The following is a 6,000-nucleotide window of genomic DNA, read 5'->3' on the forward strand; positions in this document are numbered from 1 at the left end:
GAGTTGTGAACTTTGGTAGTCAATCATATAACAATATCACTTACTCCCTGCCCCTCCATTACCAGACTGATTACTAGGATTGCAGGACTGACTTATGAAGGGAGATTGGGTCAATTAGGCTCGTATCCACTAGAGTTTAAAAGATTGAAAGGACATCTCATGGAAACTTACAAAATTCTAACAGGACTGATCTGATTAGATTCAAGAAGTATATTCCTAATAGCTGGAGAACCTACGACCACAGGTTGCAATCCAAGGATAAAGCTAAGCTATTTAAGGCTGCAATGAAGATAAATGTTTTCTCAGTGGTGAAACTGTTATTCTGTACCACAGATAACAGTTAAGGGCAAATAATTATATTCAAAAAGGTACCAGGAAGTTTTAAGGAAAACCCACTATATACTGAAGGAACTCTGCAGACCGGGCAGCATCTATGGAAAAGAGTAAACGGTCGATATTTTGGGCCGAGACCATTCATCAGGACTGGAAATAAAGATGAGATATCTTTTTAAGATATTGTTAGGGTCTTTTTAAGGTATGTATGTATCAAGTACCGTGAAGGTGGAACAGAATATTAAAATTAGCAGATCATTTAGAAAGCAAGGCAAGTTTAACAAGCCAATGGCTTATCCTGCTCCTGTTTTTATGTTTGCTACAGCTTAGTCTCTGATATATTTGAAAACAATGGCTGTTGCAAACAAACTATGGAAAGTTTAATCTGATAATTAACAATATAAATACGCTTAATAATATAACTGAAAAAGCAGAGCCAACCAGTAAAATAAGTTTTGGTGTTCTAAAGAAGGATGATTGATCTGAAATGTTAACTTAATTTCTCTCCAGAAATGCTGGTGGATTTGCTGAGTTTTTCCAGTGCTGTCCGGTTTTATATCCATTTTAATGTTCAATTTCATTCCTGTGGCATATGCTTTGTGATTTAAAACAATTAAATTGAAAATGTTTTATACTTAATTGAATAGCATTTTGTGCTTTAATTCTCCTCTTGCAGTTGATTTTTACTAGTCCACTCTAATCCCTAGTTCATCTTTTCTATTAGTCTTCATAGCTCTCAGATTATACTGAGGTTCCAATTGCCCTGTTCCCTTCACCAGCCTCATTTTTCAGCAGCAAGTGGTAAACTACTTAGGGATTCTTCTGATCTACCTCTGTTGAAAAATCAACAGATATTTATCATAGTTCTGCGTTAATTAAAATCAATGATAAATACAACTCAAATAATGCTATATTTATCCTTGCTGCAATTGAGACTGAAAAAATAATAGTACTTGTGGTCGCTTGGTGACTTGATTTTTTTTTAACAATCAATTGTTGCTTTGCTATTTAGTTCAAGCAGTCTGTTTTCAATAAATGCATAGGCACATGAATGGAGTGTGGATTTTAATTTTAATTAACAACTGATGTTGCTAAAGTTTCCGGTGAAGCTGAAGAGGTCTATTTCTGTCTTGCATAATCACTCCATTCTTGGTAAGACCAAGATGCATTTGAAAGATTGTAAGTGGTTAAGATATCAATATAAGTGCTATTATAATTTAATGAATATAAAGGACTGTTTGTGTAATATTAGTATAGCAACCACTTTTCTGTAAAATTGATTTTATATGGGTTAATTTCATAAATCAGAAGGCTCATCAGACTTTATTACTTTGAATTGAACAGCATTAAAATGAAAGTAGTATTCTGTTATGAAGAAGAGGGTTATTTCTCTGTTATCCATGAACATAAGAAATAGAAGCAAAAGTAGGTCATGCAGCCCTTCATGCCTGCTTCATCTAGCAGATCATAGCTATCTTTTCAGTCAGTGTCACCTCCTTGCAATGATCTCCAATCCATTCATTTACTTAACATCAACAAGCTTATGGATATACTTAGTCACTGACCCTCTACAACCCGTGTGTGCAGTGCATTCCAAAATCCATTAACTCTGGATGATGAAACTTTTATTTATATCTTTCCAGGGTGCTTCGCTGTTTTAACTCAACGCTGTAACTCCTAGTTCTGGACACTCAAACCGAACCTCAGCTCTATATCTACCTGTTATGCCCCCTGAGAAAATATTAGTTCCTATAACATATATAAGATGAGACTGGGGGATTAATGATAATGTCTTAATTTTTGTTCAAATGATCAAGTTTATTAAAAGTTTTGCAAATATTTTATGCTCTTAATATTTTCATAGTTTTTGAGTGTTTCTGATAGTCAGCTTTGTGAGAGGGGCCTGACTTGAATGCACACCTGATATTATCCTTGCTTGGCACAGGCTCCACATGGAGACTGGAGCCAGCTTAGTTCTGTAAATTCTCAGCTAGGAATGTGATAAAATGAATGGCAATTTCAGTGACTGGCTCACCACGACAACAAAAATTGAGCCATGGATTTGACAAACAATTTGTCAATTGCTAATGAAGACTTGCAAGAAAATCTTTGCCAGATGGTTCCAGGAGACTTCCAATACTATAGCAAGGTCAAAGAGGGACATGGTGATCCATAATAAAATCGATCCCTCCGATATCCAGATCCCTTCCCCTCAACCCACATCCTGCCATACTCCATATTATAGTTAAAAGGGAATCAGGGCATGTGTTGTAAATTGTAACAGATATAGTAACTGAAATAAATTGACATTAGTGGAAGCAGTATTTCTAACTTGACATTATTACCACTTCAATTCCATTTTGAATGTTGTTACATTAAATAATTGATGGGACAGCAAACAATTGAAGAAGGCATGGTCCTAAAGTAAGAATCTAAATGTGGTGGTGGAGCAAAGAGGTGTACAAATATGTTAATCATTAAGTATAGTCACACAGATTAATGAGATCATAACAAAGCAAATAAAGTGTAGGATTTATGTATTGTAAGATTGAGAAGCACAGAAGTAGTGTTACATTCATAGTGGACTTTGGTTATCTCATATTTCTAGGGCAGTTCTGGTGTACATATTATAAAGGAACTGAATAATGCCAGACAGAGGTTATACTGATAAAGAAATTTGTAACATGGAATTGGAATTCTTTAGAAAACGGAAGGCTGAGAATTATAAAATCAAAGAGAAATTGTTCTCAGTTGAGAGAAACACCAAAATTAAAAGATGGCCAAAGATATATCCAACAGAGAAACAAGTGGCACATCCTCACCATGAGTTGTTTAGATTTGGAAATAGTTACCACAGAGGGGTGCTGAGATGATTAACATTCAGTCATTTATGGAAAAATTAAGATGCATGGGGAGAAAGGGCTTTTGTGGAGAGGATTTAATGAAAAGGAATGAGGGATTGGTCCTGGGTAGAGTCATAGAGAAGTACAGCACATAAACAGGCCCTTCAGCCCATCTAGTCTATACTGACACCATTTAATCTGCATATTTCCATTGAACTGCACCCAGGACCATAGCCCGCACCATACCCCTCTCTCCATGTACCTAGTCAAACTTCTCTTAAATGTTGAAATTGAGCTTGCATGCACCACTTGTGCTGGCAGCTCATTCCACACTCTCACAACCCTCTGAGAAAAGAAATTTCTCCTCGTGCTCCCCTTAAACTTTTCAGCTTTCACCCTTGACCCATGACCTCTGGTTGTAGTCTCACCCAACCTCAGCGCCAAAAGACTGCTTGCCTTAACCCTGTCTATACCCCCATAATTTTGTATACCTCTAGCAATCTCTGAATCTTCTATGTTCAAGAAAATAGTCCTAATCAAGATTTTCTCTACATCAGAAAATCTGTAGATGATGGAAATCCAAGCAACACATACAAAATCATGGAGGAACTCAGTAGCCAAGGCAGCATCGATGGGAAAAAAGTAAACAGTTGACGTTTTGGGCAGCATTCCTTCATCAGAACTGGAAAAAAGATGAAAAGTCGAAGTAAGAAGGTGGGGAGAGGAAGAAGTACAAGATGGTAGGTGATAGATGAAATTGGGAGAGGGAGAGGGGGAGGGGTGAAGAAAAGTGCTGTTAAGTTGATTGGTGAAAGATTTAAAGGACTGGAAATGGAGGAATCTAATAGGATAGGGTAGAAGACTATGAAAGAAAGGAAAGGGGAGGAGAACCACAGGGAGGTGATGGGCAGGTAAGAAGATAAGAATGAAACAGGAATGGGGGAATAGTGATGGGGGAGCAACTACTGAATGTTTGCGAAATCGACGTTCATGCATCAGGTTGGAGGCTACTAAGATGGAATTTAAGGTGTTACTTTTTACCTTCACTACTCCACCGCTCCCTGTTTCACCTGTCAGCTACTTCTTCCTCCCCTACCCCACTTTCTTATTCTAACATCTCGTCGTTTTTTTGCTGTCCTGATAAAGGGTCTCAGGCTGAAACATCAGCTGTTTACTCTTTTCCATGGATGTTGCCTGGCCTACCAAGTTCCCCGGCAATTTGTGTGTGTTGCCTAACCTATTCAATCTTTACTAACAACTCGGGTCTTTCAGACCTAGTAACATCCTTCAAAGTTTTCTGTGTGCTCTTTCAACCTTGCTTACTTTTCTCTCGATAGTTGACCCTATCTGCACACACTACTCCAAATTAGGCCTCACCATCGTCTTATACAACTTCAGTATAACATCCCAATTCCTGTACTCAAAACATTGATTTATGAAGGCCCATGTGCCGAAAGCTTTCTTCACGACTCTGCGTTTTCTATAATAATTTTGCCTTCATTTTATTCAAGTTGTAACATTGCAAGTTGAAATTAATTTCTTGAGAAAAGAGAAGATTGTGAGGTCCCCTGATAGAGGTGGTTGATAATATGAGAGGAAAATAAAGAAACTGAAGTCCTGGGAATTGAAATAAAAATGAAAATTGCTGGAAATATTCTGGTAGCATCTGCGGTGAGAGAAACAGTGTTTCAGGTTGAATATGCTTTGTCATCTGGACCTTTCCCTTTGGCCTCCCACACACTGGAGCAAAATGCAAATGTGACATGTACCATGCTGATTTTACACTCCCTTTGTTTGCTCTGTACTGTACTCAGGTCACTAAGGACTCATCCAGATTAAAATGACAACTATGAGGGTTTTAATATGGAACAAGAAAACTCTTTGATGGTAAGGGAGAACAAGTTTCTTCAGTATCCTGAGGCACAAATTAGCAGTTTCTTGTACTGACTGTGTCTGTAGCATTGGCCCCATCTTATTTAAGAAATGGGATGCCTGCAATGTTTCTCCCAGTTTCAATGAGATGAGTTAAAATGCAGAGCTGAAGAGCTGTGCAGGTGAGTGAAGAACAAAGGGCAATTTGATGGATACCTGAGGAGAATAGATCAAGGAAAACTAAGTGGGATTGGAATTTCTCCAAGGGCTGACATAGAAATGTTGGATTAATTAGCTACCTCCTAAAGAAACGGGCGTAACAAGAATGGGAAAGAAGGAACACAGAACAATGTGGGTGGGGATATCATGTTGGTAACTTGCTGCAAGTATGGCTGAAGTTGGTCACAATGGCTGGGGGTGCCGGAGGGGAAGTGAGTTGACTGGAGCTGTTTCGCTTGTGATAGTTGTCCGTTGGTGGGTGTGTGTGTGTGGCGGGGGGGGGGGGGGTGAATTGGTCACCGTTACTGGGGAGGAATTAGTACTACCTTCTGGGGTGAAGTGAAGCGGGGGAGGGGGTGGACGGGATGGATGGGAGAAGGCTAGAATTGTCTGCAGTTGGGAAATTGGAGAGGGTGAGTTGTCTGCAGTTTGGGGTTGGTTACAGACGAACGCACTGTGGGGGTGTGTTGAGGTTGGCGGACAAGAGGAGGAAGAATTCCATGCAGTGTAGGGGTTGTCGTTGACTACAGTTGCCAGGGGTATTGGCTAAAGCTGCCGCTCCCTCTCCTCTCCTCCTCCTTCCAAGCTCCACGTGTCTGAAGAAGCCGTAAACAAGCTCGTTGCCATGGACACGACACGCTGAGCGTCTCACTCCGCAATCGAGCTCCGGGACGGGAGGAGTTCGGCCGCCCCGGACACAGGAGACCCGGAGGGGGTGATCTTGAAGCGAGCA

This window comes from Mobula hypostoma, chromosome 22 (genome assembly GCF_963921235.1).
Source record: "Mobula hypostoma chromosome 22, sMobHyp1.1, whole genome shotgun sequence".
NCBI lineage: Eukaryota > Metazoa > Chordata > Chondrichthyes > Myliobatiformes > Myliobatidae > Mobula > Mobula hypostoma.